At 37.3% G+C, this 27,818-nt stretch overlaps 1 long non-coding RNA gene and 1 pseudogene across 1 annotated transcript; both read left to right on the forward strand.

Annotated features, from left to right (window-relative positions):
• Positions 1 to 27,541, forward strand: LOC126957401 (uncharacterized). Its single transcript, XR_007726741.1, has 3 exons — positions 1 to 262; positions 18,390 to 18,450; positions 27,082 to 27,541. It is a non-coding gene; the product is annotated as an uncharacterized LOC126957401 (long non-coding RNA).
• On the forward strand, positions 23,891 to 26,242 carry LOC126957395 (uncharacterized; annotated as a pseudogene).
• Positions 27,542 to 27,818: the final 277 nt, after the last annotated feature.

Genomic DNA, 27,818 nt, shown 5'->3' on the forward strand with positions numbered 1-27,818 from the left:
TGGAGGATGGGCTTAGGGTGTGACTTTGTTCATTTCCTTTTTGTCACCTCACAAAGCCCTGCTTTGTTTGCTTTATCTAAGACCTCTGTGCTACCTAGCAAAGCTTGGCTTCCTGTCCAATGCTGTTCACTCTGTCTCCATGGACCCAGCTCAATTGGAAGAAAAAGCAGATGAAGGCCTGAATGTCTACTGAGTTTTCAATGACTTCCTCAAACTTCTCACTTACCCTTCAGTGCTGGCATCGTCCAGGTCATAGGAGAAGGTAGTAGGGGTGACTCAAATATTTAGTATTTGCACAGTAAAAATGTCCAGCTATGCCAGGTGGAGTGGCTCACACCTATAATCCCAGTGCTTTGGTAGCTTGAGCAGGAGGATTGCATGAGGCCAGTAGTATGAGACCAGCCTAGGCAACATAGTGAGACTCTGTCTCTACAAAATGTGTTTTTTTTTTTTTAGTTGGCTGGACATGGTTGCATGTGTCTGTAGTTCTAGCTACTTGGGAGGCTGAGGTGGGAGGATCATTTGAGCCTGGAAGTTTGTGGCTGCATTGAACTACGGTTGCATCGTTGCACTCCAGCCTGGGCAATAGAGCAAGACCCTGCTTGTAAAAAGCAAGCCAAGCTCTTTATTGGCTGAAATCGCATGGGGTAAGGAAGGGAGTAGAAATTCCAGGGCAGAGAACTACCTTTTATTGTTCATATGTGTTTGTCTTTAATAATGCTCCCCAGTATCTCATGTCAGTGAGGAATATTAATGCTTTGACATCCTTTCATGGTGGCACTTCAGGGAATCACTCTTGCTTATTCTAAGGAGGATTTGGAGCTGTAGTGAGCTAAAAGTCTGAATTTGGAGATGACAGTGGTGACCTTATAGGCAACATCAGGTACAGATGGAGCTTTAATAGTACAAAAGTAGACTCCTCAGAGTAAGTATGGAGGATCATACTTCTGCATGCACTGAATGTAGTTGTTTCTTTCCCACACAAGGACTCTCTACAAGAGAGGTTTCTTTTTTTTTTTTTTTTTTTTTTTTTTTTGAGACGGAGTCTCGCTCTGTTGCCCAGGCTGGAGTGCAGTGGCGCGATCTCGGCTCACTGCAAGCTCCGCCTCCCGGGTTCACGCCATTCTCCTGCCTCAGCCTCCCGAGTAGCTGGGACTACAGGCGCCCACAACCGCGCCCGGCTAATTTTTTGTATTTTTAGTAGAGACGGGGTTTCACCGTGGTCTCGATCTTCTGACCTTGTGATCCGCCCGCCTCGGCCTCCCAAAGTGCTGGGATTACAGGCGTGAGCCACCGCGCCCGGCTCAAGAGAGGTTTCTTTAGAAAGAATTGGACCTGATGGAGGGTCATTCATCAGAACGAATGTTTTAGGTTTCTTCCTTACAGTTAACATCTCTGAAAGGTGCAGATACAAGTTATCTACAGGGTAACACCTGTAGATACGATGCAACAGGCTTATGCCATTGGAGAGTGAATAGCCAACCTTCTGAAAACAGTGCACACCACCGGAAGGGCAAGAAGCAAACTACTTGTGAGTAACCAGTGAGTCCGGGTGCCTTGATTGGGGTCACTTTCAAATACTGCTGCTTTTTTGTTTTTGCTTTGTCACCACATGGTTTGCATGTGTTGAAGGACAGTGTTACCCAGTAGATTTTGTCTTAGTTTTTGTTGTTGTTGTTGTTGTTTGTTTTTTGAGACAGAGTCTCACTCTGTCACCCAGGCTGGAGTGCAGTGGTGCGACCTCGGCTCACTGCAACCTCCACCTCCCAGGTTCAAGTGATTCTCCTGCCTCAACCTCCTGAGTAGCTGGGACTACAGGCGCCCACCACCACGCCAGGTGATTTTTTTGTACTTTTAGTAGAGATGGGGTTTCACCATGTTAGCCAGGATGGTCTCGATTTCCTGACCTTGTGATCCGCCCACCTTGGCCTCCCAAAGTACTGGGATTATAGGCTTGAGCCACCATGCCCGACCTTGTCTTAGGTTTTCTAGTGGAGGCTTGAGCCAAAGAAATTTTCATGCTGTACAAAAAGTTAACCTATTTCTTAACCATTTTTTAAAATGACACAAGGGTTAGATTTTTGAAGGGAGGGATCAGTTAAGCACATTACATTTGCCTTTTCATCAATTTTAATGTTTTTCACTAGTGTAAAATATACAACTGCAGTTACTCATATTCATCCTGGAATTGCAGAGGACACAGAGATTTTGTGACCAAGGCAGTCATGGACAGGTTGTTATCTTACACTATACAAATACTATCTTAATTCCATTGCCAGTTATGAACTGCATATAAAGTTTGCACATAATTACTAAGGCTGAATAAAGGATCACTACTATTATTACTATTGCAGATGTTGGTGTCATCTTCTAGAATACTGGAAGTTTTATGTGAAGTTAGGTTTAATCTTTAGTAAGGTACTGCTTTCATATCATTCTTGTACTGAAAAGACTATCCTCTAGATTCATTAATGTGCTTAGTCTAATTTCCTAATTCACCATCAGAAATGTAAATCAAACCTCCAGAAGTACGGCTTTTCAAAATTTATTTTGTAGAAGAAAACTTATATTGTATGTTTGTTGGCAAAGTAGAGAGCATATTCTTATCTTCCATGAAGGCTAATGGCATTTTTAACTGTTAGATCAAGCTTTTCTGTTAAGCAATTTTACTGCTGTTAGTGTAATAATTCACCTATTTTGTACAAGTTTAAAAATCTTTTAAGGTTATTCTACATGTCTATCCTTCCAAAGAATAACCAGATTGCAACATGGATATTGTATTTTAGTTTTTGGTTGTTTTAAAGCATCCAGGTGAGAAAATAAAAGATGGGAAAAATGTTCACTATAAACTCACTTTGAAAAATATACCAATATAACATGTGGACATTTTTGTATGATATGTGTGTGTGTGTGTGTGTGTGTGTGTGTGTAGAAGGAGACAGAGAGAATATTAAATATGTAACATATACTGTATTACCTCACACAAATGCACACAATTAAATTCCTACTGTAAAATGTAGAGACTAGGCTGGGCTTCCTGGCTCATGCCTGTAATCCCAACACTTTGGGAGACTGAGGAGGGTGTATTACTAGGTCGGGAGTTCAAGACCAGCCTGGCCAAGATGGTGAAACCCCGTCTCTACTAAAAATACAAAAATTAGCTGGGCGTGGTCATGGGCACCTGTAATCCCAGCTACTCGGGAGGCTGAGACAGAGAATTGCTTGAACCCGGGAGGCGGAGGTTGCAGTGAGCTGAGAGCGCACCACTGCACTCAACTCTGAGCGACAAAGCGAGAAATATGTCTCAAAAAAAAAAAATAAATAAAAATAAAAAATTGTAGAGACTAGCCTAGCCTGTATAGTATTAAGAAAAGATCAGCAGAATTTACTCAGAGCCCTCTATCACAATGATGATCATTTCATTATATGAGCCATTGTCACTATATGCTAAAAATCATATATGCAATATATGCAAACGTTTTAGTCCCCAATTAAATATGTCTCTGAGGCAACATACTATTATTATACAGTATTTCATATTATCTGAACTTCATGATAAACGCATTCGAGATAATGATCTCAAGCTCTGTTTTAACAATTTAGGAATGGAAGGAAAATGCCCAGAAATGGTGATGTTAATAGTTATTCTTAGAATTGTTGAAGTCTGACTTGATGACTTTGAGTGCCACGTTGAATGCAGGTTTTGAGACAACTTTACATTATACTCTCCTCAAAGGATGTTGTGGTAATTCCATTTCTCAAAGTAGCTACCAAACTTCCCAGGTGAAACAAATACATTGAAAGGACTTCCACACATAGTGAGGTGCTAGTAGATACACATGGTGCATACCAGACAGTTCCACATTTTTCACACAAGGAGTAAGCAGTTTCTAGCCCCTTTGTTTTTCATATTTAAATTGACTAATTTTAAATTGGTAAGAGTATAAAATTAGATAATAAAGTGAAAAATTTTGAAGAGTTACAGTGTAATATAAGATGAGCTCCTACTTTTTGAAAAAGGTATTTATCAGCCAGGTGTGATGGCTCATGCTTGTAATCCCAGCACTTTGGGAGGCTGAGGTTGGTGGATAACTTGAGCCTGGAAGTTCAACCAGCCTGGGCAACATGGAGAAACCCTGTCTCTACAAAAAAACAAAAATTAGCTGGATGGTCATGTGTGCCTGTAGTCCCAGCTACTCAGGAGACTGAAGTAGGAGGACCATCTGAGCCTGGGAGGCAGAGGCTACAGTGAGCTGTGATTGTGCCACTGCACCCCAGCCTGGGCAATGGAGTGAGAGACCCTACCTCGAAAAGAAAAGAAAAAAAAAGGAAAAAAAAAGAAATGTTTAAACAGTGTGAATTCAATCTTCAAATAAAACTTAGAAGTCATTATTTATGTTGGCTTCTGGTTTCAGTTCAGTATTTCTCAATGAGAAAGTTATTCAAAAGCAAAATGAGATGTGGTAGCTAAAACATAAAAAATACATTTTTTTCAAAATGATGTTTTACAGTTAGAAAATAATAAATAGTAAGCTTATATTTTTCAAAATAACTTCTCTTTCAAAGTGGGCCTTTCAGAAACACTGATGGCTCATTAATTTCTCAAAAATTTAAAAAATAACTTCAGAAAAATGTTTAGCTGAAATATATCAGTAGGCCTAGGGCCAAGGTTAGCTGATTTAGTTCTATAATTGATCAAATATTTATAACTAGCTCTTTGAAGGGGAAATTTTCTTATAGAAACATCTTTGTGTTTAAAAATGTGTGAATTCTGGAGTGGACTCCCTAGGTTCAAGTCCTACCTCTGCCATTCGCCAAATGTGCCACCTGGGACAAGCTATAGACTTGTTTGTGCCTCAGTTTACTCATCTTAAATATGGGGATAAAAGGGTCTTACCTCAAGTGGTTATTAGGAGTTTGAAATGAGGTTATACATGTAAAATACTTAGAACAACCCCTGGTGCATAGGCAGTTTTGCATAAGGGTTACCTGTTATTACTACTAAAGCACACAGGTTGCAAACTAGCTACCCTCAGCCTGTGAACAACTTTTAAAAAACATTTAAATATCAAGAATATATGAGATATAGACTTTTAACTTCTCTTGATGAATAAAAAATATCTGACTATATGGTAGCAGGGTTAGTGGTCATAACACTTCCCCATTCCTGGGCCTGTTTCTCTTCTTCTGCCCAAAGTTGCCATCCATCCTTGCAGCCCTGGGTGGAGCCACAGACCTTTCAAGGCCAAAACCTCTATGGAGCAGAACTGAGGGAGACACCAGGAGTTTGGCATTCCTGCTCTTCCCTCATCTGCTGAAATTAAATAGTTAAAAAAAAGTGTAAAAATGCCAAAGTTCAAGGAAAAGTCAGTAAAGACTAAATGACATTACTTCCACAGGATCTGTAGTAAAATGTCTTGAGAATGTCCCTTTCCTTTTTCCCCTTTATAGTAAGCTTTTCAGCTCATTGAGTTTCAACTATCTTCGCCTTTGGCCCCATCCTGTGGTCATTCCTTCTTGTACACCAAGTATGTGCTTCTATGAGAACAAGATTTAGCTCTTAAACTAACTTTAAGAGTTAGTTTCAGGTGAACTAACAAACACAAGAATGTTCCCTCCCCACCCCTCTATCCATTTTGAATGCTCCCTTTGTTTCTCTACCTTTGCTGTGCTTAATTAAAGTGGCAGTTATTGTTTTCAGGTTCTTTCTCTGCAGACAAGAATCATAAACCAGCTAGTCCAACAGAAAAAGAATAACTGTAAAAATAAATCCTTTCTGGGAAATGAATCTTTTTGATGTTGAAGCATTTCATTTTCACACCATTACAAATGTTGTTTTAGCCCATGATACTCTGAACATCTAGATTCTATAATGATAAGCACACCATTCATTGATCTGACATCATTTAATTTACCTGAACAAATAAGACAATTTTCAGGCACCTTTCTTGTCATCTGATATAATGGAAGAAATAGTTCAAATATTTGTGGTTACATATGCATTAACACCCTGATGTTAAAGTGATAACAAAATTCTCAAATTTGTCTAACCTTATTCTGTGTGTTTCTTTATTATATATATTATAAGATCTTAACAGAGACAGCCTTTTCCTTTAAATCTGTGACAAAATGTCACTCAGCCTTATAAGGCTGACTCATTTTAAAACTTACTTTACAAATGTGTTACAGTGTTATGCATTAAATTACAGATTTGGAAGATATTCTTTATGGTTTTTCTGAATTGCAGGAAATAGATGTGATAATAAAATGTTATGTATTTCACTATATTCTGCTTCATGTTGTCAGTTGATCATTTAATGGTACAGTTGCGTTCTTCCCTTTGTATGTGATCTTCAGATTAATTTGAAGTTCACATTTTTGTATTGCATGGAATATCTTCACTGCTTCAGCTTACCATAAATTGTTTCATCCCTTTATAGTATCCTTTAGAAAAAACATTTTGAATTTATAATTCCTGCCCTGAAATATCATAGGAAACTTAATTTGTTTTGACACATAAAAATAGCATCATACTAGAACTTTAATCAGAGGACCACTTCTCCACTGAATCTCTACAATTTTTCAAACTTTGAGACAGGAAGAAAGATAGCCGAAGATATCACCTTTATTGTTTGGCTTCTATCTTTTCAACTAAATTAATATTATTAAGTTTAGTTGTTTTAAATTAATTTTTAAATTAAATTAATTGAATAGGCAATACAATGTTTCTTTTTTTTTTTTTTTTTGAGACAGTCTCGCTGTGTCGCTCAGGCTGGAGTGCAGTGGAGTCATCTCGGTTCACTGCAAGCTCTGCCTCCCGGTTGACGCCATTCTCCTGCCTCAGCCTCCGGAGTAGCTGGGACTACGGGCGCCCGCCACCTCGCCCGGCTAATTTTTTGTATTTTTAGTAGAGACGGGGTTTCACCGTGTTAGCCAGGATTGTCTTGATCTTGTGACCTCGTGATCCGCCCGCCTCGGCCTCCCAAAGTGCCGGGATTACAGTTGTGAGTCACCGCACCCAGCCTAAAACATTTTTACAAATGTAAATATGTGTAGTCTGCAAAGCCTCCCTTTCCTTGTTCTCTTTTTACTCATTTACCTCCTGTCCCTTTTTCACACATTGGTAACCACTGTAATTATCTCATTTTGTATTCTTATTCTCCAAGGGTTTCTTTAGGCAAATACAAACCAATAAATGATATATTCTTTCCCTGCCTTTCACAAAACTCTGTCTCCTACCCATTTCCTCCACAAGTTGCTTTGTTAAATTAACAATACAGGTCCCATATACAATACTATTATTAACTAGAGTCATGCTGTACAGTAGGCCTCCCGAATTTATTCATCCCATACAACAAACTTCGTGCCCCTTGACCAGGGCCTCCCTATTTCTCCCACTTCTCCATCCCTGGTAACCACCATTCAACTCTCTGTTTCTATAAATTCAACTTTTGAAGATTTCACCTATAAGTGAGATCATGCAGCATTTTTTGGCATGAGCTTATTTCACTTAGCGTAATGTTCCACAGGTTCATCCATGTTGTTGCAAATGGCAGGCTTTCTTTTTTAAGACTGAATAATATTCCACTTGTGTGTGTGTATAATAATTTATTCATATCTTGGTAATTGTGAATAATGCTGTAGTGTACAGCATAATAGTTAATAATATTGTATTGTACACTAGAAATTTGCTAACAGAGTAGACCTCAAGTGTTCTTACCACTCTCCTACACACAGAGAAAAGACAACTATATGAAAAGATGGATATATTAATTAACTTGACTGTAGTAATCCGCTCACTATGTATATCAAAACACCACATTGTACATCTTGAATATATATAATTTTCATTAAAAAACCTCAAACAAAAAACATACAATGCATTTCACAGGTCTTTATGTATCAGTATATGGAAAGCTTCCTCATTCTTTTTTTACAGCTGCATAGGATGCTATTGTACAGATATAATTTTTCTAATCGGATCCCTGTTGATAATTTAATATAGTCCAATTTTTTGCTCTCACAGTGCAGCAATGAATATTGTTCGTTTTCCTATGCGTAAGTTTAATATACATTGTCAGAAATAGAACTGCTGAGTAAACAGTTGTAAATATTTGTAATTTAGAAAAAGTTTTCAAGTTGCCTTCTATAGACCTTGTGTCAATTTATATTCTCACCAGCAATAATTGAAAGTATCTGTTTTTCCATTGCCTTGTCAATGGGCTGTTGTCAAAATTTAAGGGTTTTTGTTAATCTATTAGGTGAAACATAGACTTATAGCTTATTCTAAATTAGTATTTCTTCTATTATCCAATAAAGTTTTTTTTTGTATTTAATTTTCTATAAACAGTTCTATCATTATCAACTGATAATGCATTCTGACAATTATCTTTTGTGTTGCTATATATTCTTGTGGCTTTCTAGTATTGTTTTTGTGTTATAAAGATTGGGGCTGGGCAAGGTGGCTCATGCATGTAATGCCAGCACTTTGGGAGGCTGAGACAGGTGGATCACCTGAGGTCAGGAGTTCGAGATCAGCCTGGCCAATATGGTGAAACCCTGTCTCTACTAAAAATACAAAAATCAGCCAGATGTGGTAGTGCCTGTAATCCCAGCCACTCAGGAGGTTGAGGCAGGAGAATGGCTTGAACGGTTACAGTGAGCCAAGATCACACCAGACTGGGCAACAAGAGTGAAACTCTGTCTCAAAAAAAAAAAAAAAAAGATTGGCTTGTGATATACATTACAGAGATTATCCTTAGTCTGTCATTAGTCTCTTATTTTTCTAATATGCTTTGCTATACTATAGGAATCAAATATATACTATAAATATTAAATATTTTCTTTTCCTTTCTCCTCCTCTCTGTTTTCTTCTCCTTCTTTGTAGATAATATAGAATATCTTTATGACCTTGAGGTCAGGAAGTCCTCTTAGACAAGACACAAAAAAGAAAAATCACAAGGGAAAAGAATGACAACTTGTCTCCATCAAAATTAAAAACAGGTGCACATCAGAAGATACCATACATACAATGAAAATATAAGCAATGATATAGAAGAAACTAATTGCCTCACACAAAGCAAACCTAGATTGCTTTCTAGAAAGTAAAAAGGAATCCTAAAATAATCAATATGAAAAAGACAAACAACCAAATAAAACCAAATAAAAAAGTAGACAAAGATTCAAGCACGCAAATTCACAAAAAAGGGAATTCAAATGGTCAAGAAACACATTAAAATATATTTAAACTGCAGTAACCAGAGAAATGCAAATGTAAAAAAAACAGGTGCCGTATTTCTACTCATTTGATTTGCAATTATTAAAAGTGTTGAAAGTATCAATTGCTTGGGAATCAAATATCCTCATAGATGGCCAATGATGGAAGTATGTACACGTTGTAAGGTTTTGTTTCTAGCAGTGTTTGGTAAGAGTTGAAACTTTTGCTCTATTTGAAATTTATCTTTGTGTATGGTGTGAAGTATGGATTTGATGTAAACATTTTTTGGATGTTTTCCTAGCTGCTTTAACACCATTTATTAAACACTACCTCTTTTTCATGCTGACTTGAGATGACATCTTTGACATATACTAAATTCATGTATGTATTTGGGTCAGCTTCTGAATGTACTAATCTGTTCATCCATCTGTCTACTCTTTTCACTACCTCCTGTTTTAATTATTACAGCTTCACAATATGATTTAATGAATGTATTATAAGAATTACTTTTTTTTCTGTTTGATTTTTTTTTTCTTGGTCACATTTTTCTGCTGTGTTCTTTTTGTTTTTGATATCTTTTTTCTTTATATTGCCTTGTATTGATTTTGTACTGGCATGCTTCATTTTATTGTGCTTTACTTTACTGTGCTTTGCAGATATTGCATTTTTTTTCTAGATTGAAGGTTTGTGGCAACCCTGCATCAAGCAAGGCATCAGTTTTTCCAATAGTATGTGCTCACTGATTGTCTGTCACATTTTAGTAATTCACACAGTATTTCAAGGTATTTCATTATTTGTATCTCCATTATGGTGATCTGTGATCAGTAACCTTTGATATTACTATTACATTTCAAATGTTTTGGGACACCATGAACTGGACCCATCTTAACAGAACTTAATCTATAAATGTTCTCTATAGAACTTAATCTATAAAAGTTCTTTATCGAACTAATCTATAAATGTGCATGTTCTGATGGTTCCACTAATCAGCTGCTTTCCATCTCTCTCTCTGTCCTCAGGCCTCCCTATTCCCTGAGACACAACAATATTAAATTATGGCAATTAATAATGCCACAATGGCCTCTAAGAGTTTGAGTGAAATGAAGAGTTGTATCTCTCTCTCTCTCTAATCTATCTATTTATTTTTGAGATAGAGTCTTGCTCTGTCACCCAGGCTGGAGTGCAGTAGCACTATCTCGGCTCACTGCAACCTCCACCTCCTGGGTTCAAGCAATTTTCCTGCCTCAGCCTCCCTAGTAGCTGGGATTACAGGAGCCCACCACTATGCCCAGCTATTTTTTTTTTTTTTTTTTTTTGTATTTTCAGTAGAGACAGGGTTTCACCATGTTGGTACAGCTGATCTTGAACTCCTGACCTCAAGTGATCTGCCAGTCCTTGACCTCCCAAAGTTCTGAGGTTACAGGCCACCGTGCCTGACCATATCTCTCACTTTAAATGAAAAGCTAGAAATGACTAACATTAGAGAGGAAGGCATGTAGAAAGGTGAGATAAGTTTGAAAGTTAGGCCTCTCGCACCAATTGGTTAGCCAATTTGTAAATGCAAAGGAAGAGTTATTGAAGGAAATTAAAGTGCTACTCCAGTGAACACATGAATAATAAGAAAGTGATACATCCTTATTACTGATATGAAGAAACTTTTTGTGTCTGAATAGAAGATCAAATCGGCCACAACATTTCCTTAAACCAAAGCCTAATCTACAGCAAGTCTCCAACTCTCTTCAATCCCATGAAGGCTGATAGAAGTGAGGAAGCTAGCAAAGATTAAAACCTAGTAGAGGCTACGGAAGAAGCTGTCTCCATAACATAGAAGTGCAAGGTGAAGCAGCAACTGCTGCTGTGGAAGCTGTAGCAAGCTGTCCAGAAGATTTAGCTAAGATCATTGATGAAGGTGGCTACACTAAACAGCAGATTTTCAGTGGAAACAAAGCAGCCTTCTATTACAAGAAGATGCCATCTAGGACTTTCAAAGCTAGAGAGAAGTCAATGACTGACTTCAAAGGATGGGCCAACTCTGTTGTTAGGAGCTAATGCAACTGGTGACTTTAAGTTGAAGCTAGTGCTCATCGACCATTCTGAAAATCCTAGGGCCTTCAGAATTATGCTGTCTCTACTCTTCCTGTGCTCTATAAATGAAAATATAAACTCTAGATGAGAGCCCATCTGTTTACAGGATGGTTTACTGAATATTTTAAGTCCACTGTTGAGACCTATTTCTCAGAATAAGAGTCTTTTCAAAATATTACTTCTCATTGACAATGCACTTGGTTACTCAAGAGGTCTGATGGAGATGTACAGAAGATTAATGTTGCTTTCATGGATGCTAATGCATCATCCATTCTGCAGCTCATGGATCAAGGAGTAAGTTTGACTTTCAGATCTTACTACTTAAGAAATACATTACATAGTGCTCAGCTGCCCTAGTGATTCCTTTGATGAATCTGAGCAAAGTCAATTGAAAGTCTTTTCAAAAGCGTTCACTATTCTAGATGCCATTAACAACATTCACAATTCATGGCAGGAGGTCAAAATATCAACATTAACAGAAGTTTGGAAGAAGAGGGTTCCAACCCTAACAGACGATTTTGAGGGGTTCAAGACATCGGTGCAATGGAGTAACTGCAGATGTGTTGGAGATGGAAAGAGGACTAGAATTAGAAGCAGAGCCTGAAGTTGGGACTTAATTGGTGCAATCTCAGGATAAAACTTGAACAAATGAGGAGTGGTTTTTATGGATGTGTAAAGAAAGAGGTTTCTTGAGATGGAATCTACTCTGGTGAAGATGCTGTGAGCATTGTTGAAACGACAACAAAGGACTTAGAATAGTACATAAACTTAGTTGATAGAGCACCGAGTGGCAGGGCTTGAGGAGGATTGACTCCAATTTTGAAGGAAGTTCTACTGTGGGTAAAATGCTCAAACAGCATTGCATACTAGAGAAATATTGCATGAAATGAACAATCAATTGATGCAGAAAACTTCATTGTCTTATTTTAAGAAATTGCCATGGATGCTTCAACTTTAGGCAACAACCACTGTAGTCAGTCAGCAGCCATCAAAGTAGAGCAAGACCCTCCACCAGCACAAAGCTTACAACTTATTCAAAGCCAAGATGATTATTAGCATTTTTTAGCAATAAATTATTTTTAAATTATGGCATGTATTTTTTTTTTTTTTTTTTTTTTTTGAGACGGAGTCTTGCTCTGTCACCCAGGCTGGAGTGCAGTGGCCAGATCTCAGCTCACTGCAAGCTCCGCCTCCCGGGTTCACGCCATTCTCCTGCCTCAGCCTCCCAAGTAGCTGGGACTACAGGCGCCCGCCACCTCACCCGGCTAGTTTTTTGTATTTTTTAGTAGAGATGGGGTTTCACCATGTTAGCCAGGATGGTCTCGATCTCCTGACCTCGTGATCCACCCGTCTCGGCCTCCCAAAGTGCTGAGATTACAGGCTTGAGCCACCGCGCCCGGCCGGCATGTACTTTTTTATATACATAATGCTACTGGACACTTAATGGTCTACAGTATAGTATAAACATAACATTTATATGCACTGGGATGCCAAAAAAATTCATGTGACTTGCTTTATTGTGATGATCTGGAACCAAACCTGCAATATCTCCGAGTTATGCCTGTACTTGTTTCTTTTTTATTAATTTAGTTATTAAATGTATGTATTTTACTAGACCAGCTATTTTCTGTAGAGCTCATTAGAGTTATGTAAAGAGAGTCATCACCACACAGAATAATTCTCTACATAGAAAATTTCTACACAAGTTTATGCCACAGAAGCAGACAGCTTCCTGCAAATATGGCTTTTGTGTGTGTGTGTGTGTGTTTTAGAGCCCCTCATTTTTTGCTACTCTAAATCAAACCATTTCCTGCCTTGCTCAATACAGCTCCTACATCCTTGTAAACAAGAATTACAGTTTTTAGATTTCAGAATAGGTCTTCAATTTTTAGAAAGCTGTGTTTTCATTGGTGCTTTTTGGGATTCAAGGCAACAGTGGACAGGTTCCACTTTCTGTGATTTGACTCCTTTTTAACTCCCGTATTAACTTCTTCCCAATCTTAATTGTTTTTAGCAACTCATTGTTATATTTAGGGATCTACAGATGATATGTTTTTTGGCTTCATTGAAAATGTTTTTATTTAATTCCAATTTTTCTTTCTTCTTGGTTTTGTGTACTTTTTGGAAGAGTAGGTTTGGAAGTGGGGAGAATTCCTGACTGATAGCAGTCACATTCTCATTAGAAGTTAAGGACTTCTAATGAATTTTTTTCACGATTTTTAAAAATATGATGTTTTCCTGTGATTCCTCAAGCTAATGTAGATGTGATTGTCATTCTGACCATGAAATGCTACTGTGCATAGTAAGCCCCTTTGGGCTTTGCCCATACCTGAAAAGTCTTTCTGAAAACCTCACCACTGACTTCTTTCACTTAACTTACTCAGATGTGTCCTTGGAGATCTGTATTGAGTATCTCTTCTCTCTAGAAGCTTTCCCTTACACCCCCTGTACTTGCATCCAACCCTTGTACTTTTACTTGCGTCTCACCCTGGGATGCTTCCTTTGCTCTTATTTCCCTAGACCACAATGATCTGCTTACTCCTCTATAGATTCTAGAAGGTACTGTACAAAGTATTCTCAGGAGATGCTTCTTCAAGATGCTTTGTGAAAATACTGTGGTATGATCAAATATTTGGGAAATGCTACATATTATATTCTTAGTCTTGTAGAGTCATGATTTATATATTAGAATTTGCAAAAGGTCTTAAAAAAAGAAGCCTGTTAATATTGATATAACCCAGAGCATATCAAAAGTAGTTGTTTATGAAACCCCCATTTATGTGTGACACATGTGTTAATACATGCTGGGAAGCTACACAAGAAACGCCTCTTTGATGTGACTATGGTAGGATCCTCAGCTCTTAGTACAGTGCCTGGTACATTGGTGCTACTTAATATATGCCTGTTGAATGACTTAATCTATCTTATACACTATCCCAGATGCTTAGTTCTTTACAGAAACATGTTATAAGTTGGTTTGACATAAAAGGGATCACAATGGCATAAACTCGGGAGAGCTGTGTAGGTCTGCTTCAGATAAATAGATTTGACTCCAATGTTGAATGTTATTTTTGAATCATGTGGATATTTACTAAGCAAAGAGCATTCAGGGGAGGGTGGCCAGGTTGTTTAAGGGATTTGGAAAACCTTTATGCAGGGAATGATGAGAAGTAGTGAATACATTTAGTTTGGAGAAGATAATGCTAATAAAAAAAATCTATATTTAAATATTGAACAGTGACTAAGATATCCTTTTACCAGTCAAAAATTTCACAGTACAGTAAAAAAAAAAAAAAAAACAAACCAAAACAAAACAAAAAGACAAAAAAAAAAAACTGATTATAAAAACTGACACTTATTTATAATGAAATAAGTGTCCTGGTAAAACATCTTCAGCATCAGAGAAGAGAGTGAATATTTTGCTTGGAGGGCTGGGTGTGTGATGGGTAGTCAGGGAGACTTCTCCAAGGGGACAGCATCTGAACATATTGTCAGGGTGAGCATGTATGGAGTGCTCCATATCACAACAGTCTACTCCTGAAGAAAGATCTAGGTGAAAGTTTAGAGTTTATTTATTATTTATTTCGCTTTAATGGAAAACTGTTATGTTTGGACAAGAGAGCTGTTTCTGTCAATTGTTCTACTTCGAACACTTCTAAGTTGTGGCATAATGCAACATGCAGTGGCTGAAAATATATGAAGTACTTTTTGAATTGCTGACTTAAAAGTGAAACATTGAATAATATTTTTCTTATTTAGGTTTAAGCTGATTTTTTTTTTTTTTTTTTTTGAGACAGAATCTCGCTCTGTTGCCCAGGCTGGAGTGCATTGGTATGATTTTGGCTCACTGTAGCCTCTGCCTCTTGGGTTCAAGTGATTCTCCTGTCTCAGCCTCCCAAGTAGCTGGGACTGCATGTGTATGCCACCATGCGCAGCTAATTTTTGTATTTTTAGTAGAGATGGGGTTTCACCACGTTGGCCAGGCTGGTCTCACACTCCTGACCTCAAGTGATCCACCTGCCTTGGCCTCTCAAAGTGCTGGAATTACAGGTGTGAGCCACCTTTCCCAGACTAAGATGATTCTATTTATGATGACCTATTCTTGGTAATGGACTTCTTTTTTTAAAGGAGGTGAGAAATTCTGTGGGCTTCAAAGAAGTGTTGATTTTAGGTGGCTCAGCATATGGCTGAAACACTTGTAGTTTACATTGTAAAATATTGACTTTATAAGTAGATCATTCTGTAAGATACATGAATTCAATACTTATCTTTCTACTTATTGTAGATTTCCATAGTTCTATATCATCAGAAGGGCTGAAACATATTCAGAAAATAGACAGTTTGGGCCAGGCTCAGTGGCTCACACCTGTAATCCTGGCACTTTGGGAGGCCGAGGTGGGCGGATCACAAGGTCAAGAGATCGAGATTATCCTGGCTAACATGGTGAAACCCCGTCTCTACTAAAAATACAAAAATTAGCTGGGCATGGTGGTGCGTGCTTGTAGTCCCATCTACTTGGGAGGCTGAGGCAGGAGAATTGCTTGAAACCGGGAGGCGGAGATTGCAGTGAGCCAAGATCGCGTCACTGCACTCCAGCCTGGTGACAGGGTGAGACTCCATCTCAAAAGAAAAACAAAAACAAAATAGACTGTTTCACAACCTTGGAGGAAGAGATAATTTCATTAATCTAAATGAAAATACAATGATTTAATAGATTTTTTAATTTTTTTTTTATTTTTTGAGAAGGAGTTTCACTCCTGTTGCTGGAGTGAAACAAGAGGTTGGAGTGCAGTGGAGTGATCTCAGCTCACTGCAACCTCCACCTCCCAGGTCCAAGTGATTCTCCTGCCTCAACCTCCCAAGTAGCTTGGATTACAGGCATGCACAACCACACATGGCTAATTTTGTATTTTTAGTAGAGACAGGGTTTCACCATGTTGGCCAGGCTGGTCTTGCACTCTTAACCTCAGGTGATCCACCCACCTCGGCCTCCCAAAGTGTTGGGATTATAGGCATGAGCCACCACACCCAGCCTAAGTTAGATTTTTATTAGAAAAAGGAATCAATGTTAAAGTTTATATTTCTAAGAAATATTTTCATCTATCCAACTCCGTGTTTTTCTTGTTTGCTTATAAGAGTAAAAGAAATGATTTCACTGTTTTATTTCATACTGAACTAACAGGCTTCACTTGTTTCATAATTTTACCATATAAAGCTCTTGGTGTTAGTTTTGTAGACACTGAAAATTCTTTTTTAAAATGAAAATACTTGGTTGCCAAATGAAATTGTGGATTATGCTTCCCTAAAGATGTTTTTAAAATACAGTATTTATATTTATTTAAAATAGAAAATATATATTTTATATAAAATATAAAAGTCATATTTTTTAAGTTGAGAATGATCTGCCTGATTCTGGAGATGAGTTAGTTGAACATTCATTCATTCATTCATTCATTCAGGAAATGTTTTTTGAGTGATATTAGTAATAAGACACTGGGGGTTCTCATTATCCACAAGATGTTATAAATGTGTATACAGAAAAGGGACTAGTTCTTTCAGCATTTGTTAAACAGGTTACCTTAGAAGGCAACCCAGTTTAGGAAACAGGGTGTAGGTTTTAGAAGCAGACTGATCTGAGTTTGAATCTAGGTTCTGCTACATACTAGCCGTTGTTATTTTTGACAAGTTAATCGATGTCCCAATTTTCAGTAATAAATGAGATATTTAGAGTATTAAAACAATATACCTAAAACAATGTCTGATACAAGTAGGCATTTAACAAATAGTCAACATGAAGGCCATACAAATAGGCACAATCAACTTAAGTATTAGCTCAATTTGTTCTAATAATGATAGGTCTCAGCCCATCTGGTTATTTCCAAGACTATTTCAGAAACATTATAGAATCTTTATTGATAAACAATACAATAGAATGATGATGGTTCATAAGTGTTCATATTTAAACAGTTCGAACAAATGTTCATAATTGTTTTGCAGTTTAAAAAGGAAGTTTTTCTGGGTACAAGGAAAGAAGACTGCTTTTTGACATTGTGGAAGGAAGCTGTGAATAGTATTAAATCCCATTTACATTTGTTTGCTTTAAAAATTTCTTGTATATAAGCCAGTTCTAATAATTCTTTTTTTTTTTTTTTTTTTTTTTTTTTTTTGTGTGAGACAGAGTCTCATTCTTGTCGCCCAGGCTGAACTGTAGTAGCATGATCTCAACTCACTGCAACCTCTGCCTCCCTGGTTCAAGCTATTCTCCTGCCTCAGCCTCCCGAGTAGCTGGGATTACAGGCACCTGCCACCTCATCTGGCTAATTTTTGTACTTTTAGTAGAGATGGGGTTTCACTATATTGACCAGGCTGTTTGTGAACTCCTGACCTCAGGTGATCCACCTGCTTTGGCCTCCCAAAGTGCTGGGATTACAGGCGTGAGCCACTGCACCCAGCCCAGTTCTAGTAATTCTTTATTTTCTACTTGTTTAATGTAAGAAATAAAGAAATACAAGTAAGTATAATAGATTTTTTAACTTTCCTGTTTCCCGAACTTTAAAACCCATCACTCAATTTGAAGACAATGCATTTTAATATGTGTTAGGAATTCACTTCTTCATACTTCTCAGATGCTCAGACATTGTGGACATCATGTCTTTAATCCTTTACCTTTGGAAACAACTTGTATGGGAGAACATCTTATCAAGGATAATTGTGCTGTAGTCACACATGTCCTTTACTCTCCATGTTGAAAATAGAGCTATGATAAGGAAGCAATACCTAGACCAATGTTTTTTTTGGCCCAAAGGAGGCTAGTGCAGAATCAGACGAGGTTTTGAAGTGGTCTAAAGATCTTGGACCACATGGGTCCTGGTCATTTCAAGACTATAGAATCTTAATGTAAATTGGAGAGACATAATTATTGAAAATAAATCTGAGTCTACTCTAATATTGACTTGGACTCATTTCAAAGTCTTAACATGATCTTCAGCCTTCCTTTCAGAGAAACCAATTCTCTAAATACGTATTCCTAGACCCACTATCATTGTCTTTGTACTGAATGATAATTGACAATTTTTTGGATTTCTAGAGACCTCTCCTGACGGAGCAATATCCTGGTCCCTAGGAAGCATTCCCTGTGATTTTGGTTGGTAAGTATGGGGTGTTTCAGCTTCACATTTTCCATTGGTAACATCTGCTTTTCTCATATGCATTAGTTATATAGAAAAGATCTCTAGAGGATGTCAAATGCCCTTATTCCTTTCCTGTATATTCTTTAAAGTATATTTTCAAACTTCCCTACTAATTAAATTCTTCCTTTTCCCTTTCCTGTTTAAAAATCTCATTGTGTTATGCAAAATGGAGGCCTTGATTTTAGGGAAATGGGTCACATTATCATTTACTTCTTGAATTGTCAAAATAGGAAGTGATTCCACCAAATAAGAAAAGAAACATGCACAAAAGTTGTGATCTTTTTCAAAATGTCAGCAAAATTTAGTACTTAGTAGGGGTTGGAGGTGGTAGAGAGGTGGGAAGGAGACCAGAACACAGAAGGCTGTTACTTACATGGAGATGCCTGATCTTTGCCTACTAAATGAAAAAATCATGATCCATGTAACCCAAAATGAAGATGACAACCTAGATATGTTATCAGTTTCGTGGTCCACTCAATTCATTTACAGTTGAAATGTTTTGAAAACCTCCTAAAAGTTGAGCTGGATCATTTTTACCTCCCACATTTGCTGCCTAATGTGCTACCTACAGTTCTGATGGGTGTTTCACAATCATCCAACATTCAGCCATGTTTCTCCAAATAGTCTAAGGGTTCATGTTCACTGGTCAGGACTGTGTTTCCTTATAATCTTTATCAGGCATTTAAAAGGAAGATCCTCCATTAAAAGGCCATGCCAAAATTTTAAGTTTCAGGATCTAAATAAAATTGTTGTTGCATTTGAATGAATGTTCTTTAGAAATAATTCAACCGCATGTCAACCAGAATATGCCTAAAGGGCAACTTCTTTAAATTTAGTTTTGAGAAACAGAACTGACATGATGTCATTTTAATAACAGATTGCATTTTAGCCTTAACAATCACGTAAGGAATTAACAAAATCCTAGTGAATTTCATTTTGATATATAAAATACATCAATGATATCTGGTTAGAAAGCTAGCTGAGTATACAAACATGCCATCATTCAAAGTATTTATAATAATAATATGCTTCTAAATTATTTTTAAAATTTTTATTTTAAACTATAAATTTTTGCCAGGCACAGTGGCTCATGATTGTAATCCCAGCACTTTGGGAGGCCAAGGTGGGTGGATCACCTGAGGTTAGGAGTTCGAGACCAGTCTGACCAATATGGTGAAACCCTGTTTCTACAAAAAATACAAAAATTAGCTGGAGTGGTGGTGCGCACCTGCAATCCCAGCTACTCGGGAGGCTGAGGTGGGAGAATTGCTTGAACGTGGGAGGTAGAGGTTGCAGTGAGCCGAGGTTGCATCACTGCACTCCAGGCTGGGTGACAGAGCAAGACTCCATCTCAAAAATAATAAAATAAAATAAACTATAAATTTTTACTAAATGATAAATGATATTTATAATTTCTAGCAACAATAACACACAGTGTTTTTGAGAACTTACTATTGGCCAAACTATGCTAATTTAGAGCTTACATAGGCCATCTCATTTAACCATCACTAAAATTCTGTAAAGCACATTAGTATACTACTACCATTTTACATTTGAGAAGAACGAAAATATAGAGAAATAATTTACTTAAAGTTATCTGGACAGCGGTAAGTCTAGGATTCAAACACCTAAGTTAATCATAATTTTAATTTTATAGAATACATGAACTAAACTGCAGTAAACACATTAGAGAGATCTGAGGCTCTGAATGAACGAAAGAGCCCAATAGGCTCCCAGTAGTTCTATAGAATTGCACCTTTTTGTCACTGGAAAATGTTTTGTTTTTTTAAAAAATCTAAAAAATTGGCAAATAATAATTGTACATATTCATGGGGTACAAAGTGATACTTCATCATATATAATGTATAGTGATCAGAACAGAGTAATTAGCATATCCATAATCTCAAACATGTATTGTTTCTTTGTGTAGGGAATGTTCAATATCTTTTTTCTATCTATTTGAAACTATATAATGTATTATTATTAACTACAGTCATGCTACAGTGGTCTAGAATACTAAAACTTATTCCTCCTATCTAACTGTAATTTTGTATTCCTTAACAAATCTCTCCCTACCTCTCCCTTCCCCCTACCGTTTTAAGCCTCTATTAATCTTTGTTCTACTTTGTGCTTCTATGAGATCAACTTTTTAAATTTCCATATATCAGTGAGAACACACAATATTTAACTTTCTGGTTGCTGGCTTATTTCATTTAATATAATGCCCTCTAGTTCCATCCATGTTGTCAAAATGACAGGAATTCATTCTTTTTTATGGCTGAATAGTATTCTAGTGTGTATGCATATGTGAGATTTTTAAAAAATCCTTTCATCTGTTGCTTGACACCTATGATGTATCTTATCTTGGCTATTGTAAGTAGTGCTGTAATAAACACAGGGGTGCTGATGTCCCTTGTGATACAGTGATTTTTTAGATAAAATCTTTTCTTTAGATAAATGCCTAGTAGTGGGATTGCTGGATCATATGGAAGTTCTATTTGTAGTTTTTTGAGGAAGCTCCTTTGTATTCTTCATAGTAGCTGTACTAGTTTACTTCATACCAGCAGTGTGTTAAGAGTTCCCTTTTCTCCACATTCTCGCCAGCATTTTTTATTTTTTGTTTTTGATAATAGCCATTCTAACTGGGGTGAGATGATACCCCACAACATTATTGTGATTTTGTTTTGCATTTTCCTGATTAGTGATGTTAAGCATTTTTTCAAACATTTGTTCCCCATTTGCATGTCTTCTTTTGAGAAATGTCTGTTCAGATTAATTGGTCATTTTTTTTCTGCCATTGACATGTTTGAGTTCCTTGTATATTTTGTATATTAATCCCCTGTTGGATGAGTAGTTTGCAAATATTTTCTCCCATTCCATAGGTTGTCTTTTCACTCTACTGATTTTTTTCTTCTGTGCAGAAGCCTCTTAGCTTAATATAATCCCATTTGCTTATATCTTGCTTTTGTTGCCTGTGCTCTAATAAAATCTTTTTTGAAATCCATGTCTTGAAGCATTTCATTAATGTTTTCTTCTAGTAGTTTTACTCTTTTAAGCCTTACATTTAGGTCTTTGATTCATTTAGAGCTTATTTTTGCATATGGGGAGAGGTAGGGTCTAGTTTCATTCTTCTGTATTTAGATAGTTTTCCCAGCACCATTTATTTAAGAGAATGTCCTTTCCCCAATTAGTATTCTTGGCACCTCTGTCAAAAATCAGTTGGCTGTAGATATATGGTTTAACTAATTTTGGGGTTCTTTATTCTGTTCCATTGGTCTATGTGTTTTTATGCCAATGCCATGCTGGTTTTGTTACTATAGCATTATAGTATATTTTGAGGTCTGGTAGTGTGATATCTCCTTCTTTGTTCTGTTTGCTCAGGATTACTTTGGCCATTCAGAGTCTTTTGTGCTTCTGTACAAGTTTTAGGGTTTTTTTTTCCTATTTTTATGAAGAATGTCATTGATATTTTGATAGGAATTGAATTAAATCTATAGATTCTTTTGGTTAGTATTGTCATTTAACAATATTAGTCCTTCTGATCTATGAGCATGGGATGCCTTTCTATTTGTTTGAATTCTGTTCAATTTCTTTCATCAGTGTTTTTCAGTTTTCCTTGTAGAGGTCTTTCACCTCTTTGGTTAAATTGATTCCTAGGTATTTTATTTTATTTTTTGGTAGCTATTGTAAATGGCACTGCCTTCTTCATTTCTTTTTTCAGCTAGTTCTTTATTTATGTTTAGAAAGATTTCTTTGAATATTAATTTTGAATTTTGTTTTTTGAATACTAATTTTGTATCCAGGAATTTATTGAATTTGCTTATTAGTTCTAAGAGGTTTTTTTTTTTTTTTTTTTTTTTTTTTTTTTTTTTTTTTTTTTGTAGTCTTCAGGTTTTGCTATATATAGGATTATGTTGCCTGCACACAGGAACAATTCGACTTCCTCCTTTCAAATTGGATTCTCTTTATTTCTCTCTCTTGCCTAATTGCTCGGACTAGGACTTCCAGTATATGCTAAGAGTGATAAGAGTAGGCATCATTGTCTACTCCCATTTCTTAGGGGAAAAGCTTTCAGCTTTTTGTCATTGAATAATATGTTGCTGTACCAGATGTGGTTTCATTGCTTGAGCAAATTAATACATCTCCTGGTACTTGGTATGCAGCCATTAACTTGGCAAATGCCTTTTTCTCCATTCCTGTCCATAAGGCCCACCAGAAGCAATTTGCCTTCAGCTGGCAAGGCCAGCAATATACCTTTACTATCCTACCTCAGGGGTATATCAACTCTCTGGCTTTGTATCATAATCTTATTTGGAGAGATGTTGATAGCTTTTTGCTTCCTCAAGATGTCATGCTGGTCCATTACATTGATGGCATTAAGCTGATTGGATTCAGTGAGCAAGAAGTAGCAAACACACTTGACTTATCAGTGAGACATTTGTATGCAAGAGGATGGGAAATGAATCCAACTAAAATTCAAGGATTTACTTCAGTAAAATGTCTAGGGGTCCAGTGGTGTGGGGCCTGTCAAAATATTCCTTCTAAAATGAAGGCTAAGTTGCTGCATTTGGCCCCTCCTACAACTAAAAAAGAGGCACAACCTTTTGGGCATATTTGGATTTTGGGGGCAACACATTCCTCATTTGGTTGTGTTACTCCAGCGCATTTATCAAGTGACCCAAAAGGCTGACAGTTTTGAGTGGGGTCCAGAACAGGAGAAGGCTCTGCGACAGGTCCAGGCTGCTGTGCAAGCTGCTCTGCCACTTGGGCCATATGACCCAGCAGACCCAATGGTGCTTGAGGTGTCAGTGGCAGATAGGGATGCTGTTTGGAGTCTTTGACAGGCTTCCATAGGTGAATTACAAGGGAGGTCTCTAGAATTTTGGAGCAAGGCCCTGCCATCTTCTGCAGATAACTACTCTCCTTTTGAGAGACAGCTATTGGTCTGTTACTGGGCTTTGGTGGAAACTGAATGTTTGACTATGGATCCTCAAGTCACCATGTGATCTGAATTGCCTATCATGAACTGGGTGCATTCTGACCTATCTAGCCATAAAGTCGGTCATGCACAGCAGCATTCCATCATCAAATGAAAGTATACGTGATTGGGCTCGAGAAGGTCCTGAAGGCACAAATACATTACATAAAGAAGTAGCTCAAATGCCCATGGTCTCCTCTCCTGCCACCCCGCCTCCTCTCCACTAGCCTGCACCAGTGGCCTCATGGGGAGTTCCCTATGATTAGTTGACAGAGGAAGAGAAGACTAAGGCCTGGTTCACAGATGATTCTGCATGATATGCAGGCACTACCCAAAAGTGGACCACTGCATTACAACCCTTTTCTAGGACATCCCTGAAGGATAGTGGTGAAGGGAAATCTTTCCAGTAGGCAGAATTTCGAGCAGTGCACCTGGTTGTACACTTTGCCTGGAAGGAGAAATGTCCAGATGTGCGATTATATACTGATTCATGGGCTGTAGCCAATGGTTTGGCTGTATGGTCAGAGACTTGGAAGAAGCATGATTGGAAAATTGGTGACAAAGAAATTTGGGGAAGAGGTAAGTGGATGGACCTTTATGAGTGGTTGAAAACTGTGAAGATATTTGTATCCCATGTGAGTGCTCACCAACGAGTGACCTCGGTGGAGGAGGATTTTAATAATCAAGTGGATAGGATGACCCATTCTCTGGACATCACTCAGTCTCTTTTCCCAGCCACCTCTCTTATTGCCCAATGGCCCCAGGAACTAAGTGGCCATGGTGGCAAGGATGGAGGTTACACATGGGCTTAGCAACATGGACTTCCACTCACCAAGGCTGACCTGGCTACTGTCACTGCTGAGTGCTCAATTTGCCAGCAGCAGATACCAACACTGAACCCTCGATATGGCATCATTCCTCAGAGTGATCAGCCAGCTACCTGGTGGCAGGTTGATTATATTGGACCTCTTCCATCATGGCAAGGGCAGAGGTTTGTCCTCAATGGAACAGACACTTACTCCGGATATGGGTTTGCCGATCCTGCATGCAATGTTTCTGCCAAGACTCCATCCATGGACTCATGGAATGCCTTATCCACCATCATGGTATTCCACACAGCATTGCATCTGACCAAGGCACTCACTTTACAGCTAAAACAGTGCAGCAGTGGGCTCATGCTCATGGAATTCACTGGTTTTACCATGTTCCCTATCATCCTGAAACAGCTGGATTGACAGAACAGTGGAATGGCCTTTTGAAGTCACAATTACATTGTCAACAATGACATTACTCTGCAGGGCTGGGACAAAGTTCTCCAGAAGGCCATGTATGCTCTGAATCAGTGTCCAATATATGTTACTGTTTCTCCCATAGACAGGATTCATGGGTCCAGGAATGAAGGGGTGCAAGTGGAAATGGCACCACTCACCATCACCCCTAGTGTTCCAATAGCAAAATTGTTTCCTGTTCCTGCGACATTACATTCTGCTGGTCTAGAGGTTTTAGTTGCAGATGGAGGAATACTGCCACCAGGAGACACGACAATTATTCCATTAAACTGGAAGTTAAGATTGCCACCTGGACACTTTGGGTTCCTCCTACCTTTAAGTCCACAGGCTAAAAAGGGAGTTACAGTGTTGGCTGGGGTGACTGACCCGGACCATCAAGATGAAATCAGTCTACTGCTCCATTGGAATACAGGAGATCCATTAGGGCGTCTCTTAGTATTACCATGTCCTGTGATTAAGGTCACTGTGAAACCACAATAGCTCAATCCAGGCAGGACTACAAATGGTCCAGACTCCTCAGGAATGAAGGTTTGGGTCACTACACCAGGAAAAAAACATGATCTGCTGAGGTGCTTGCTGAAGGCAAAGGAAATACAGAATGGGTAGTAGAAGAAGGTAGTCATCAATACCAGCTACAACCACATGACCAGCTTCAGAAATGAGGACTGTAACTGTCATGAGTATTTCCTCCTTTTGTTAAAATCATGTTTGTACATGTATACACTACTTAGTACATGTACTAAGAAAATATCTTCATTTTATTTCCTTTGACTTCATCATGCGACATAAGATTTATTGACTTCATATCAACATTGAAGTATTGTTAACTTTATGTAATAGTATTTGAGTTGGGGATTGGTGCATTTCTGGTTGTACTAAAGATAATTGTATTATGTTAGGCGTAATTATGACCTTATTATTGTCTTTATTTGAAGATTATGTATGATCTCAGGAGATGTGTATGGGTTTAAGTTGACAAAGGTAGACGTGTGATGGTTAATACTGCGTGTCAACATGATTGAATTGAAGGATGCAAAATATTGATCCTGGGTGTGTCTGTGAGGGTGTTGCCAAAGAAGATTAACATTTAAGTCAGTGGCTTGGGAAGGCAGACTCACCCTGTGGGCACAATGTAATCAGCTGTCAGCGAATATAAGGCAGGCAGAAAAACGTGAAAAAGTGAGACTGGCCTAGCTTCCCAGCCTACATCTTTCTCCCATGCTGGATGCTTCCTGCCCTCGAATGCAGGACTCCAGGTGCCCAGCCGACTTATTCTTTTAATACCTGCATGATATATGATTTTGTGGAAGCACAAGCCTTCTGCTGATGGTATTCATAGTGGCTCTAAAGTATTGTGACCACAACTAATGTGCAGCAGGGCATTTTCAGGGTAATTATTTTAATTTTTAAGATATATGGTACTAAGATGGCTGTCATAAAAGGATAAAATTTATTTTAAAAATGATTTTCCTGTAGCACTGTTCTTCAGACACTTATTTGTCTCTGTTGATGAGCGTGTTTAAATATTATAAGTCTTTCTGAAATCATAAATGCAAGATGCTTATTCTTTATTAACTATCATTTATGAAAGAATAATATTAGAAAACATTTCTAAGATTGAGTTCCTAAAAAAAGTTTTGTTGAGCATGGCTTAGTGTTTTGTAAATGCATCTATTTGGAATTCATATTTTTATTTTTCATGATTCATTCCACTATTTTTTTAAATTTAGAAGTTATGTTAAGGCTACTATTAGAGAAGAAAGAAAAACCTGAAGAGAAGTTAGATTTTCAGGAATGAAAATGTGGAATGCTAAACAGTTTAGCAGCATTTAGTCTACATCTTTCAAATTTTAAATAGCTCTTCATATTTTATTTCACCACATGACATGTATTCAAGTTGGATGAATGTGCCAGATGCTACATTTATACTTAACTGAAAAATTACCCAGTAGCAATTTAGAATTCAGCAGACTTCATCATATTAGTAACTTTTTATTGTTTGTATGAATTAGCTCATGCTTCTCTTCCTAAGTGTCATGGCTTCTCTATGATTGAGGCTCAGTCTGTAGCTATTCTTTGTTTTTAATTGGTCATTTAATCAAAATTTAAGCTTTTATTCCTAATCTTTCATGGATTATTTCACTGACTATAAATAATGCTATTTTATCTTTTCCTTTTTTAAAATCATATCACTTTAAGGCACTTAGGCTTACATTAAATTAAGGGAGACATATTTGGACTGATATAAATGGACTAGACATTTATACATGCAAATTGGCTAACTATACTTCTAACATTCATTTATTTCTGTATCTGGCCTAGAATGTAGAAAAAGATGTAGGAGTAATTATCCCAAATGTTTTAAAAAGTTGGATTATATTGGAACAGTGTCTGACAAACCTGGAGAAGACAATGCAATTGACATTGATTGACACAATCCCTACTTTGAAAATAACCAGCCAATCTACTTAACAGAAATTGCAAAGGAATACTGTTTAAATCTCGTATTTTTTCAAGGACATCCAATTTTATTATTGTAAACTTTAAAAATAAATGTTCTTTTAGAAAATGGAAAACAAGCATAATAAAATATGGCAATTTCGCCAGAGGAAAACTATAGTAACCAAATTTAGACATGTACTGGAACATTCTTCTGAACAAAATGAACTCTCTTAAACTTGACAAAGGGTAGGGTGAGAGCATGTAGACTTATTCAGGAAAGATACTAACAAAATCATTTGCAATATTAAAAAAACTCAATATGCCAATAACAAATTTTAAAAATCCAGTCATTAAAAGGCTTATATATGGATTTCCATAAGCTTCAGACTTAATCCTCAACATATTTGAAAGTAATAATACTAAACTTCTTAGCAATAGTTTTATCTTCTGCTCCTTGCTTCTAATACTTATTTAAAAATTTGATTTTTCAACATACTTCTGTCATTTTTAATCATCCAACAATGATAAATATTTATTATGTGCTAACTCCTATATGCTGTACACTTGCAGCACTCAAGCTAGATTTAGTTTTTGCTGGGGGGCAGTAAATGAAAAAT

This window comes from Macaca thibetana, chromosome 6, assembly GCF_024542745.1.
Source record: "Macaca thibetana thibetana isolate TM-01 chromosome 6, ASM2454274v1, whole genome shotgun sequence".
Lineage (NCBI taxonomy): Eukaryota > Metazoa > Chordata > Mammalia > Primates > Cercopithecidae > Macaca > Macaca thibetana.